The sequence below is a fragment of the Panthera onca genome, chromosome C1 (genome assembly GCF_046562875.1).
Source record: "Panthera onca isolate mPanOnc1 chromosome C1, mPanOnc1 haplotype 2, whole genome shotgun sequence".
Classification (NCBI taxonomy): domain Eukaryota; kingdom Metazoa; phylum Chordata; class Mammalia; order Carnivora; family Felidae; genus Panthera; species Panthera onca.
Window position 1 is genome coordinate 136,500,901 of NC_138346.1, and position 14,925 is coordinate 136,515,825.

Here is a 14,925-nt window from a genome sequence, read left to right on the forward strand (position 1 = left end):
AGTTTCTTTGTCGATCAGGATTGAGTCAAGAGAAATGGTTCTGGTTGTTGCTCTCATTGTTCTTGAAGGGATGAAGTTATTAGTCATTGAGGTCAAGAATATATCCAGTGTTCTAAGAATCTTATTGCTAACTTCGTAAAAGAAAGTATCCCATTTGGTCCACTGGGGGCAGCAGAGAGCAGTGTGTTAGATATTTAGATCCCGAGGTGGCCCCTGAGAGTGATTGGTTACTAGGCAACTCTCATAAGCACAACTGATATGATCAGGACTCAGTTCTGCTGTTTGGCTGATGGAAGGTTAGGGAGAGTATCGAATGAGTGCAGATGTGGCTTTCAGAGTTGGGGAGCCACTGGACAGACGTGGCAACTATCACAGAGAGACAGTTGCTCCCCTATTCTCTGTAGGGATTAGTAAAGTTCTCTAGCGAATCTGTAAACCACTGAAAGTGTTATCTTTGTGGACTCCAGCCAGCTTGCTCAATGGGACACTTTCCAGACTGAAACCTTATCTAGCTGTCAGTGAATTAGCTCATGCTGGAAATGAACAGAAAGTTTCATTATTTCCAGACTACCCGCAGTTGTTTTTCTTCTCTTCTTTCGCTTACACATCGTATTTTTGCCTTTGTCCCTTGATACTCTGTCTCCCCCATGTAAAAAATAAACAGTGCACAAAATAAATATATAACGGTGTCTAAAATACCAGAGTTATTCTTTGACTATATGTTGTTAGGTGAAAAAATTTCAGAACAATATGAAGAGAATGATACTATTTCTATTACAAAACCAAAGCTATACATTTTTTGTTTTTTATTGTTTTTTTTGTTTTTAAAAATTTTTTAATGTTTATTTATTTTTGAGGCAGAGAGAGAGTGTGAGTGGGGAGTGGGAGAGAGATGGAGACACAGAATCTGAAGCAGGCTCCAGGCTCTGAGCTGTCAGCATAGACCCCGATGTGGGGCTCAAACTCAGGAATTGAGAGATCATGACCTGAGCTGAAGTCGGATGCTTCACTGACTGAGCCACCCAGGTGCGCCTACCTACTTTTGTAAGTACAGAAAACTGCATGTAAAGTCTTAGATGGAAATATGCTGAACTGGTAACAATGGTTGCTTTTGGGGAAAAAAATGGAATTGAATGGAATCTTTATTGTTTCAGTTTCAGATACAGTTTCAGTACAGATTAAAATCTGTAGAAATAGTATCTATGCAATTCATAGTAGTTTAAAAAGTCAGGATACAAGAAAAAATACACTAAATGTTTTGGGCCATTTTAGGGGGGATATCTGGAAAACTCTAGGGATTAGATGGTGTTCGTTCAATTTTATCCCTTTAGAAGGCCCTATTTGCCTAAGCTGGCCTACTCTTGCATAAAAAGTCACTGAAAGCTTCTGTGCTCCATTCCAGAATTAATCCAGATCAATACTTTTCGCCATTCCATTACTCCCACCCCTGCTTTTCTTGGTTCTCTAGTTTCCTTATTTTGGCCACATATTTCAGCTTGTGTTTTCCTACTAGTTGCTTTGATTAATGACCAGGTTTGGATTTGCTCTCCTTATTTTGATATTGTTTCATTGGCAGGATCTTATGTTTGGTATTTGCCTTCAGGTTTTATGCAACCAGAAGCTTTTGAGTGAAGGCTTTTCCTTCTGCACTCACCTTTGGGGCACTCGAGGGTAGACAAGATCCTGCTTCCTCTGGTGGAATTGAGGGCGACGATCATATTCACCTCAGGTCACTCATGGTCTGGGATTATTTTTCATTTTCAGAGCACACGATGCTGTTTCACACATTTGTTTCGTGATTCCTGGTCCCTGAGTACTGCGACCTTATTTATTCTTACGCTTTATGTTTGTTGAATTTAAAATTCTACAATTTTGAAGGCTTACCTAATGGACAAAAAGTGTTCTTGCAACAATGGTTAGAGCTGCCAGCTTTCATTATAAATGTCATCCTGACTGTATAATGTTTTGTGTGTAAAAGAAACCAATGACTTTCTACGCATTCGATAACTCTATTACTTTTCATTCTGGCTGTGGAGAGCATAGTTTCTTTTCAATATTAAGACTATGTTACATTTGTATATACTAAAGGCATTCACTTAACACAATAGGACCCAAGCCATCTTGTAAACAAATGGCATTTTAAAAAGTCATGTAGCCCAAGAGCTGCTAAACAAAATTCTCCAGTAAATTATACTATTTCTTCCTTGTTAAAACTTGGGAAATTGGGGCGCCTGGGTGGCTCAGTCGGTTAAGCGTCGGACTCTGGCTCTGGTCATGATCTTGGGGTCCGTGAGTTCGAGCCCCGTGTCAGGCTCTGTGTTGACAGCTCAGAGCCTGGAGCCTGTTTCAGATTCTGTATCTTCCTCTCTCTCTGACTCTCCCCTGTTTATGCTCTGTCTCTCTCTGTCTCAAAAATAAATAAGCGTTAAAAAAAAACAAAAAAAACCTTGGGAAATTAAAAAAAAAAAAACCTAATTTATTACTGAATAGGACTAGGTTATTACTTAATAGATGCTATATTCTTCCTTTCCTTGGTTCCTTCTTAGTTTCTTTTCTTATTTGCTTTAATTGATTTAATAACAGGTATGGTAGAAACTTGAATATAGTATAACCCTAATTGATAGAAAATAGTAGAAGCCACTGATTGTAATTACCAAGACTTTTATCTTTATATTGTGTCTCTAGATGATTAACAGAGATTCTATTAATGATTTGATAAAGCTAAATCAAACTTTTAATATTTTACTTTGATCAGTGGTACCATCTCTGGCACATAATTACAGAGCATTAATATTGTCTTAGAGTAAATTAAAATGCTATAAAAGAAAATAATGTAATTAAAGAGAATAAAGAATGTCTTCCATGCTTTCATTATAATCAATACTCTGCCCTTAAAATGAACTGAAATTCAAATCAAGTTGGGAAAGGGATAAGCTTTCTAGTATCCATCTTTCTACCATTAAGTTAAGGTGAGATATTTAACATAGATTTTTTTAGTTCCTAAAAAAAGGAATTGAAAGTAATGACATAGTCCCTATCTCAGTGACTGCTTATAGTTAGTGTGGATTTTCATCCATTGGTATTGACCACTTGGTGTAGTGTATTGGGAAGGATCTGAGGCCATGTCCAGTTTAGCAGTGAAGAGTATTATAAGCAATGGTGATGGCTGCTTGAGTGTGTCAATGGCATCTTAGGTAATGTGTATTTCTTCACTCTAACATAAGACAGTAAAAGTAATGTCATGAGCAGGTTTTCAAGATCATTCTGGTGTCAGTGCGATGAGATATTATTTCATGAAAACATCACAAAAACCCTACTTCTGTATCATTACCTTCTTTATGCAAATGAAGAAAGTGAGATTAGGGGGTCAAGTAACTTGCCTGAAGTTGAACAGCTATTAAAGAGCAGAGCTAGGATTTCAACCAAAGTGGGCCAGACTTCAGAGACTATGACAGTTTTGCTTGGCCATATAGCCATTTTATAATGGAGGAACTTATATTAGTTCTGATTATCAGAAAAGTTTCATGGATGAATTGGGACTTTTTCTAAACCTTGAAGAATGTGTGGTGTTTAATACTTGGAAAGAAATGAGATAAGGGAACAGCATTAGCAAATGTGGAAACATAAGAATGAGTCTTTGCATTTAATGGGGTGATTTAATCAGCAGTACCTGGTGGGAAAGCAATGAAGATGTGGCCTGGTGACAGAGTGCTTTATTTTTATTATTTTTGTTTTTTTATTTATTAAAAAACATTTTTTTTTTTTAAAGACGGAGACAGAGTATGAGTAGGGGAGGGGCAGAGAGAGAGGGAGACACAGAATCTGAAGCAGGCTCCAGTGTCCAAGCTCCGAGGTGTCAGCACAGAGCCTGATGAGGGGCTCGAACTCACGGACCGGACCGGATCACGACCTGAGCTGAAGTCAGAGGCCTAGCCAGTTGAGCCACCCTGGCGCCCCCCCACCCGTTTTATTTTTTCAGAGTGCTTTGAATGTCTGAAAGAGTATGGATTTAACTCTATAAGCAATGGTACGTCACAGAACATTATTGATAAAAGCGATGCGTTAGGAAGATTAATCTAATGTTGGACTGTTGTCAGCAGGATTCATGAAGGTCATGAGAGAGGAAGCAGGATAGATTAGTTAGAAGGTTACTACTACAGTCCAGAGAATTTGAGCGTAGATCATTATAGGCACATATTTTATTGAACTATTAAAAATTTTTTTTAATGTTTATTTTTGAGAGAGAGAGCAGAGTGTGAGTGGGGGAGGGGCAGAGAGAGAGAGGGAGACACAGAACCTGAAGCAGGCCCCGGGTTCTGAGCTGTGAGCACAGGGCCTGATGGGGGGGCTCAACCCACAAACTGTGAGATCATGACCCCAGCTGAAGTCAGATGATGCTTAACTGACTGAGCCACCCAGTGCCCTGAACAAATTTTATGTTTAGACATTGAACTAAGCAATTTTATCTCAGCTAATTCTCACACTATTATGAGGAAAGTATTATGATCTTCATTTATGATAGAGGTCTAGATCACAAAGTTTAGTGGTGGAGCTGATCTTCAAATCCTGGGTGGTCTGATTCCAGACCACCATGTTCCTCTGCTTAGAATAAATAAGTACAAAGGCCTACATGTGAGTGTTCAGAAAGGAGGAGATGATAATTGACTTGGGGAGATATTAAAAGCAATTGGTTTCAACATTTTGGGCTACTGCCCACAGTAAGAAATAAGAAACTCAGGACATTTCTACTCACAGATGTAATCCGAATAGCCTCATGAAACAGCATTTATTTACCCTTATCATATGTAATGCACTCGTTTTTTTCTATGCTATTTTATTAACATTTTTCTGATTGTTACCCACTAAAGATTTTATAATCCATTAATAAATGGATTGTGGCTCCAAACTGAAAAACTCTGAGCTATAAAATATGAAAGAGACAAAAAGTTGAAAGTCATCTCTAGGTTTTGCTTGAGTGTTGAAGAGAATGGGTACCACTGATTGATAAAAATACAGGAGAAACTGGAAAGAGGAGTTGATTGTTTCCTGCAGCTGCTATAACAAATGACCACAACAAATTTATTCTCTTACAGTTCCGGAAGCCAGAAGTCCAAAATCAGTAGCACTGGGCCAAAGTCAAGGTATTGGCAGAAACACTTCCTCCAGAAGCTCTAGTTGAGAATCTTTTCCTGCTGTCTTCCTGCTTCTGGTGGCTACAGGCATTCTTTGGCCTGTGGCTGCATTACCCCAATGTTTACCTCCATGGTCACATTATCTTCCTTTGTGTGTAATCTCCTCTGCTTCTTCTTTTAAGGATACTTATGATTGCAGTTAGGGCACACCTGGATAACCCAGGATAATCTTTTTTTCTCAAGATTCTTAATCCAATGACATCTGGAAAGCAATGAGAACTGCATGTCTACAGAAATGTGGGTTTATCAAGTAATTATGCCCCTTCCTTTTTTTCTCCCTCCCTCCCTCCCTCCCTCCCTTCCTTCCTTCCTTCTCTCCCCCACCCCTCTTTCTTTCTTTTGTTCTTTCTTTATTACCCACCTAAGAAATCACAATATATTAGACATAGAGCCACTTTTGTACTGTGCCTAGCACAGTATTTGCCATATATTAAGTGTTTGATAAATACTTGTTGAATAATTGTGATAATTTCGTTAATTCTCATTCTGAAAAATTAGTCTTTTTCTGGACCATTATGTGTCTCTTTCTAGTCATCAGAAACCTGCTTTCACAATTTGGCAGGAGACCTTAGAGAATATATGGTTTTGGTTGTAACCCCTCATTTTTACTTTTGAGGTAACAAAAACAGAGGAAAAGTGATGGCAGTGGAGATAAAGAGAGGACGAATTTGGATAAGATTGACAAAATTAAAGGCCACGTGATAATGGGTCCATTTTAGATGGTGGGTTTTGGATTTATTGATTTGAAGCAGGGTCTAATCAATTGGGGATGTTCTGCGTGAATCCTGTGTTTTATGAAATGCTGAGTATAATAGGAAAGGCAAGTTTATGTTTGGTCCATCAGACATCATTCAGATTTGGCAGTGAGGCTCAGGGCAGAGAGCTAGTAGCTGTGGCTTAGAACCCTGCCTTGCCACTTTTCTCTGCCTGGTTTTGGGCAATTTACTTAACCAAGCATGTCCTTAACATTCTCAGCAGTAGAATGTCTGTAATACTGTAATACCTTTCACCTACAGTTCTTGTGAGACTTAGGATAATACGTGTGCTTTGGTCAAAATGAGTGCTCAGTAAATGCTAATTCTCATTCTTGCTGTACTTTATTTGCCTTATTCATTCTCATTCTTTCATGAGTATACCCTGGAGTTTTCCAGTGGCTACATGATGTGTTGTAAGATACTGCAACAGACTGAATATAGAAGAAGATATGAGACTCCAGCAGTCTTCTGTTAAGCCAGGCACTAAAGAGATTTGCAAAAATTAAACAATACGACTCCACTCACTAAACTCTTCTTTTTGGAAAACAGTCAGAAAGGCACTGCTAAAAAAAAAAAAAAAAAAAAAAACTATATTAATATTTAATGAGTTTGTTTTGTTCTTTAAAAATGAATTTGTGGGTATTTAAATATTTCTCGCTTAAAATTTTTAATACATATAGATATTGATAGATATCACCTATATAAACAAATATCTCTTTGGGGTCCACAATGATTTTTAAAAAGTTGTAAAGGAGTCTGGACTGAAAATTTGAGAACCACCAATTTAGAGGCATGAGAATGGGATCCAATAGGATAGTGTCAACTCAGAGTCCAAGCTCCATTGAACATCTTACTAAATTTGGTTCCTTTTGTGACAGCTAACAAGTAGCTAATGAAGAAAAAGCTGGCTAGAGGTGAACTGCTGGCAGGGAGTGATAAGGGGAATTATAGCTCGGGACTTTGGGGGCAATCATAGCCTGGAAAAGGGTGCTTTTAGATAGAGCCAAGCCTCTCTATTCAGTTCCTCCCACTACTATTTATTTTTCTTCTTCATGTTTTTATTTAAGTTCCGGTTAGTTAACATACGATGTAATATTAGTTTCAGGTGTAGAATTTAGTGATTCAACACTTCCATACAACACCCTGTGCTCATCACAAGTGCCCACCTTAATCCCCATTACCTATTTCACCCATCCCCCTGCCCACCTTCTGGTAACCCTCAGTCTGGTTCCTGGTTTGCCCCTTTTTCTCCTCCCCCGCCCCGCCCCCCCCCCCCCCCCCCCCCCGTTCATCTGTTTAAGAGTGCTTTAGGATAAAAGATTATGATAATATATTCTAAGAATTACTTGTTTTATAAATTTTTTAAATCATGCTTTTGGCATGCAGAGTGTCACCCAGGGACTATTTCTGGAAAAGGTTTAAGTATAACTGCAGAAAGCTATGTCATCGCCTGAAGCTTTATACGGAAGGACTGAAACTTGACTGAGTGTGCTTCTGTTCATATTCCATGCAGCTTTAGGATAGAAAACCAGCTCTGTAGCTTATTTATTTATTTATTTATTTATTTTAGCATCTTTATTTAAAGTGTCTATCTAAAATCCTGTAAAGAGGGTTTTTGGTAATTGTGAGTAGTTCTTAAGGAGAAATTTTAAAGTGATCGTGTTCTTTCCCCTCTCTCCACTTAAAATGGTTTTAGAGATTTTAGTCGTGTTGATTGCCAACCAGTGATCACAGGTTAAGGTGTATATGACACCATTTATTTTCCAGTCTGCACTTGTGAGTCATAGTCTGTGCTGGAATGTTTAATATTTTCAGATTCATTGTTTTTTCCTAGCCCTAAAAATTTTCTTTTAAAAAAAAAAAAATCTTATGCAAAACAAAGATTAAATGCTTAAAAAGAAATGAAAATGGAACCCCTAAGTTTCAGAGTGAATTTTGCAAAATAAAATAATTCTTTTTTGTCATTTACATTTTCCAAGGTTTCAGTTCTATGCAGTCTGATTCTTTGCACCTTTTGTAGTTAGTTGAAATAGTTTGCTAATTACTGTTATGCCTTAGATAGGGTTGCCAGAAAAAATAGAGTAAATTTGTATTTCAGAAAAACAATGAATCATTTATTAGTATAATTACTTTCCCCAAACTGCATAGAACAATATTTATATTGGTTGTTTATCTGAAATTGAGTTTAAGCAGGCATCCTATATTTTAATTTGCTAAACTTGGCAACCCTACCTAGGCATAACTACGTTCTTTTGTTTGTCTTAGAGTATATGGAACAGGTATTTTCAAATGGTTTTGTAGTTAAAGACAAATACATAATTTTCTCAATGAAATAACTATTACTTGGCCAAAAGTGTTCTTATATGTAAAACAGAACCCTTAATTCTCAGAAATGGAGTCCAAAAATTAGTTCTCGTCTTGCAAATCAAGTTTTACAGCTTAGTTTAGCTTGGGAAACTTTCTGGTTACTGGGTGAGCTAGCTCCACCCAGCTGCTGAAGTGAGATACAAATTGTAACAAAACCGGAAGTTGGCTAGGCTGCCTTCGCTTCTCAAGGTAAGTGTCGCCTTCTGTTCTCTCTAAGTCAGAGCTCTCCGCAAAGCGTTTAAAAATTGAAGCCAGCTAAGGCAACAGTACTGGAGAGCAGGCGCCATGGATCACGGGGGCAGTCGGCGACGCAGAATGAACGCTTTAACAAATTATGTTCTGGACTTGTATTGAGTTAATGAGGGTGCACAAACGAGTTAGGTTAGTAATATGTCCCGTGACTTTGACTAACGAGCTTTAATCCCAGAAAAGGGAGATTGTAAGTAGAGTCGTGCTTGGGATCCTGAAAAGCTTGGAGTGTATTCATGCACACGTGTTTTCTTTCTTTCTTCTTTTTTGAAAAGTTGAAACTGTCGGAACTCCCTTTTATATTTAAACCTAATGGGATAATTACCTGTATGCAGATTATTCAGAGCCTTACTTCGTTTTTAAAGTGTGTTTTAAACTAGAAATTTTAGCTCCCCCGACCCCTGGTGTGCCTTTAGAATTTAAGAAAGGCTCTAAGGGTGGCAAGGTGTTACCTCTGCCCCGCCCCGCCTCCTCCCCCCTTTTTGTATCTTGTCAGTGCTTGCCTAGGGGCAAAGGAGATTTTTCAATTTGTAAATACATTATCCAGGGATATTTCTTTACAGAGCTGAACTTTTGAGCTTCAGGTAATTTCTTTTAATTCCGAATTAAGAGAAAAAGTGTAAAGATTTGAGTACTGTACAGAGATGGAGGCTAAATTTTGGTTTATTGATTTATTGAAAACAATGAGCTAGACTTTTTAGAGGATGGTTTTGTTTGAAGGGATGAGTTCTAGTAAGTTGTTTAATAACCCAACATGTTGATTCTTTTGGCCATCTGTAGCTTCTGTTTCACACGTGTCCATTTAGGTAATGTCTGAGTCTCTGGAAGTCACACTGTACAAGTGCTGTTTTCAAGGTACACTGTTAGTGTGACAGGAGATCAACACGCGGGACACCTCTGGCCCTAGGACAAGTCACCAGTTGGGGCAGGGGTGATAAATTTTTTTATCAGCAAAATCAAAGCTTCTGGAGGTTCCGAAAAGAGAACAGTTACTTGAGGTTGGCAGAAATAGTCAAGACCCCATGGAAAGAAGGAGGTTTTAATGGAAGACCTGGTTTATGGTGGCCACTGTGTGAGATGTTTCATACGTATTACTTTATTTAATCTTCACAAAGCACCTTGATGTTGGTTGCATTTTTTCTAGCAAAATGAGAAAACTAAAGCCTGGTAAGGTTAAATAATTCGCTCACGGTCACTAAGGTGGTGCCTGCTGGGTTAAAACCGGCAGCTGGATTCTTCAAACGATGGTGATTTCAATGTCCGTAGTGTTCACTGGATCATAGGAGACAGTAGTTGATGGCTTTACAAATGGACCTTGCGGGGCGCCTGGGTGGCGCAGTCGGTTAAGCGTCCGACTTCAGCCAGGTCATGATCTCGCGGTCCGTGAGTTCGAGCCCCGCGTCAGGCTCTGGGCTGATGGCTCGGAGCCTGGAGCCTGTTTCCGATTCTGTGTCTCCCTCTCTCTCTGCCCCTCCCCCGTTCATGCTCTGTCTCTCTCTGTCCCAAAAATAAATAAAAAACGTTGAAAAAAAAAAATTTAAAAAAAAAAACAAATGGACCTTGAAAGAGGGGGGGAGGTTTTATTTACCAAAACAAAAGCAAGCAAAAACTGTAAAAGTAACATAGAATGTTTGAAAATAGATAAAAGAAAAAAGCTAAACAATTTTCTGGTTTCTTTACAGTCTTTATATATCCCATGTTTTATAGTTACAAATTATAATTTTTTATTATATTTAAAGCACTACATGCTTTAAAAATTTTTAATTATTTTATATTATATATTTTCATATTATATATTTTTGTAAGTTTTATGTTATAAACACCCTTTTCAAAAAAATATGCACAATACAAAGAGGATTAAAAAAGAGGAAGTCCACTCCTCTTCCCCTATTGAAAACACTCTCCTGGTGATAACCACTATTGAGAAAGGTTAAAGTGTGGAATAGAAGTTTTTTTTTTTTCCTTTTCCCTTTAACTTTTAAGTGATATATCTTTCAATATACTAAATACCATTTTGCAATCTGCTTGTTTTCATTCCTCGGTGTGGCATGAGCATGTTTCCACTTAAGTACATGCGGATTCATGTCTTAGGGTTTTTGTGAAAGGAGTTGATACTTGCAAGCACTTAAAGGAATGCCTATAGCTCCCATAAATGCCTTTAGCTCCCATAAAGCACACAGTAATTATTGGCTGTTATATTTGTCATTGACTATTCTATTTCATTCTTTTAAGTGAGTATGAAGTATTCTATAGTTTGGATGTAGCATAGTTCATTTTTGTAACCACCTAGATTTTTGCCATTTTCCAAATAATTTTAGCGAAACTGTGTGAGTTTTTCTATAGGATAATTCCTGGAATTGAAATGCCTAGGTCAGAGGTTAAACATAGCTTAGTAGGATACTGTCAAATTTCCTCCAAAAATATTGTGACAGTTTACACTCTTCATTGTGTATGAGTGTGCTCATTTTTCTATATCCGTGTTGATACTGGAAATTATCAGTCTTTTGGATTTTCCATGAAATGATAGGCAATGATTTTTTTTTTTTTTTTACATAAAAGTATAGTGTACAGAGATTTTTGTATCTTATTCTTTCCCATGTAACATATATGTAACTTTCACATGAGGAGGAATTTGGCAGATGAAATAGGTCCCAGTTAGAAGGCAGGACATGGGGAGAAAGAAAGAGTGTTGCTTCTTCCTGGAATAAGTATACGTGGTACCTTGTCACTAGAACATGGCAGAATAAAATCCTTGAAATTGGGTTGTGCTTTGGGAAAATGATCTTGTGGTGTTGTTTAGGACAATCACAATGGCGATACAGAAACAAGGAGGGCAATTGAGAGTGTTTCATTAATTTGGTGACAGGTGATGAAGGCTTTGTGCTTTGGTGATGGCGGAATGGAAAGTAGCAGACAGATATAATATAATAGAGAGAAAGTCAAAGAGAGATGCAGAAGGGGTAGGTAGGAGAGTGGAAGGGTGGAGGAAGAATCTGCAGAGCTTGCTTGGAAATTGGGGTCCAAAAGAGTGTTTGGCATCAAATCTTGAGAATATGGGGTGTGACTAGAAATGTGTTGCCAGGCCTCCATCAGAATAGGGAAGTTAGATGCAAAAACTAGTCTGGAGGAAAAAATGATGAATTTCATTGCAGACCAGTTGAGCTTATTGTCATCCAAACAGAAATCTATATACAGTTGTAAGTATGAGTCAAAGCATTGAGGAGATGTAGAGTGGGAGTAATTGGAAGATTTGAGAAACATCCTAGTGATAAAAATTGAGGCCATGGAAGTGATGAGCTTGCAGAGAAATGTGGGGGGCCAAGGTAAAAAGTCTTGGGAATGGATATATTCATGTATGAGGCATGGAGAGGAACCAGACTTAATATTTTTTGCAATGACTATTTCTAACATTTGACCTTGGATCTAAATAGGTCTAATGTCCCTCAAAAGTCCATGATCACTTTTTTCTTTCTACCTTTGGTTCTTTTATTGCTCCCATTCAAATTGTGCTCATTTTGAACCCCTTTTCCTCCATTGTTTACCTACCATGTCAGCCTTAAAGGTCTGATGTAAATCTATGGATGGCTTATTGGTTAAAACCTCAGAAGCCAGATCAGAGACCATACTTTTCATCACTCATTTGCTGCAACTCTGACAAATGTCTTAATCAGTGCCCTATTTTACAATGTGGGGACAATAATACCCCTCATACCTTTCTGCGTTGCTTTGAGGAAGGCATGCTAAGTACCTGACATGATGCCTGACATGTTGTAAGCCCCTGGCAACTGTTAGCTCTTCTATTCTTATTTTCTCCCATACCTCTAAATTTCTATAATGAAATGCATTTTTTTTTTCCTATTCTACCTTGTGTGATCTGAGACGGTAGTTTTATATAACCTCCGTGAGTTTCAGTTTCCATACAACAAAAAGTTCTTGATATGTTTCTTCCAAGGATTAGAGTTCATTTATGTGACACACCTACTGTGATAAATAGAATGGAATTGGCATTCAATAAATTACATCATTTAAATACTAGATTAGTGGCATTTACTTTTGTTTCATCTATTAGTTTTACATCTTTAGAGAAGGGACCATTCCACATTGTACCTAATTTTGTGTTGAGGACAGGGTTATTGCGAGTGCCATGTGGAATGATCCAGATGAAAACTCTGTATCATGTAGTAAGGTATTTGCTTCCAATCTTTTTTTTCAGAGATGAATAAAAATGATGGAAAAATTCCTTGTTGATGATGTTGTGATTAGGGGAATCAGGATTAAACTGTAGAGTTCCCTATTACTTTTTCTTCTGTGGTTTCTTTCCTACCTTTCCCTTTACTTTTTCTTGCTTTTACTTAAACTCTAAATTCTTTGTCAGAATTCTTTTCAACCATCTTAAGTTGTTAGACCTGACAGATCTCAAATTGGTGTTCAGTGTGCCATTTTTAATGCCTCTTTGTTTTTTAGAACCATCTCTGAAAATGTCATAACTCCAATTGTTAATTAAAAAAATCTGTTTTTCTCTTTGCTTCCTGCTGTGCAAATGGAGTCTGAAACATTTTTATCTGAGGAAGTGGAAATACTTGACCTATTTTTCAATTTCTCTATAATTTGAGATTCTGCTATCAAAGTCAATTTAATTTTTGGTGCGGAAGTTTTCTATGAAGGTAAAGTTAAATTGCTGGAAAGAAGGAGAGAACATTTTCTGAAACATTTCAGAAGGCTTGAACAAATTAAATGCAGTTGAAAGAAATATATGAAAATTTCACTTGTCTAGTCACAGCAGTGTTTGGAAGAAATTAGCACATACTAGTGATAAGGAAATTGAATGGTGCTAATAAATAGTGGCAGTTACCATTTATTGACAACTTAGTGTTTTTAGGCATCGAACTAGTTGTTTTACCATCCATTCTTTCAGGAGCTTTAGTTCTACAAAAGAGACTTCTACATTGCTTCTTTGGCTCATAGAGTAGACTCGACATTCTGTTTCTTAATTTTTTTTATTTTTTAACTTTTTTATTTTTAAGTAAACTCTGTGTCCAATGTGGAGCTTGAACTTATGACTGCAAGATCAAGAGTTACATGCTCCACTGGCTGAGCCAGCCAGGCACCACTCAACATTCTGAATTAGGCTAATTTAGATTTCACCTTTGTCACAGTATGCCCCCACTCTCACCTTGTTCATTGTGAAATTTGCATCCTTGCTGGATTTGTTTCCTTCCTACATGCTTGTTTCTCCAAGGAGGGAGCAGCCATGCAGAGTGAAGAGAGAATATGGATGTTGCCCCTAGATTTAGGTTCTAATCCTCAAAGTGTATATGATTCAGGGTACATTCTCTGGCCTCAAGTTTTTTTGTCTCTAAAGTGAAGATACTATCTGCTGATTGTAAGGATTGCATTAGATGTAGTATCTTCCAGGTTCTCACTAAACATTTGTTTCTTTTTCTTTTCTCCTTCTCTGTGCTCTGTCCCCTTTCCTCCCTCCTGTGTAGTAGAAATGTAATCCTTTTCTTTATGTCATAGAAATTTCATTGTTTTCTGTGTATCTCTTGTGCTTAGTCTTAACTTACTTGACTGAATCAATCTCCTTATCCTTCTTATGGTTCTACCTATTTTTCTAAAAGTCTTTCTACCTAACTCTGACACTCTGTTTCCACCTCTCTCTACCTCTAGCCCTAGTCTAAGAACCTATCAGGTTTCCCCTTGATCCTACCTGAAATGCTGATGTTACAAATGTGCTGTATCCTAAAATTAATTTCCAATTTGGCTTGGAATTTCAATTCCATTTTCTAAGAGAAGCAATATTATAATTGCTGGTTCTGTTTCAAGGCCAAAAGCCTAGAAGCAAAACCATGCTTAATTTATAAATTAATTGAAATATTTTACACTTGTAACAAAGTAAAAGAAAATAGTGTCATTGGAATTCTAGTAATGAAATAAAATGAAAACTGTGTTGAGTATGAAATAATGATATACTTGGCACATTGTATAATGTGGTTGATGGAAATTCTGAAAGTGGTGTGTAAATGTTTTAGGGATTGCAGTGTTTTTCTGTTATGATTGATTAAAATTTGTTTTCTTCATACAGAAGGTCACCATGAGAATGCTATTAGCCATGTTTATAGTTTTTGTTTAGGTCACAAATGGAATAAGAGAGAATAAGACATTTTCATTGAACCCATCTCCTGTGTCCCAAATTCTCCTTATTGCTTGGCTTATTATTATTTTTTTCTTTAGTTCTGAGAACTCTCCTTTTTATGTGAAATCCTTGATATTCCTGATTTAGAGCTCGATTCAAGGCTGAAACTTAATGGTCAAGGATATGCTGTAAAATAGTATTTTTCAAACTGCAGGTTAAGATCCAT

The 14,925-nt window shown here is 37.3% G+C and overlaps 1 protein-coding gene and 1 long non-coding RNA gene across 3 annotated transcripts in view; both read left to right on the forward strand.

The window, feature by feature from the left end:
• LOC144617217 (uncharacterized) overlaps nucleotides 1–14,925 on the forward strand; it is a 147,507-nt gene that overhangs the window by 81,375 nt on the left and 51,207 nt on the right. The gene's annotated exons all lie outside the window — the stretch shown is intronic.
• Nucleotides 5,107–14,925, forward strand: part of FRRS1 (ferric chelate reductase 1) — a 48,931-nt gene continuing 39,112 nt past the window's right edge. The window contains exon 1 of one of the 2 annotated variants that reach the window (XM_060626329.3): nucleotides 5,107–5,141. The gene's annotated coding sequence lies outside the window, so the exon portion shown is untranslated. Of the gene's footprint in view, nucleotides 5,142–8,470; nucleotides 8,504–14,925 lie in introns of those variants that run through there. The other variant, XM_078451622.2, reaches the window with a different exon arrangement.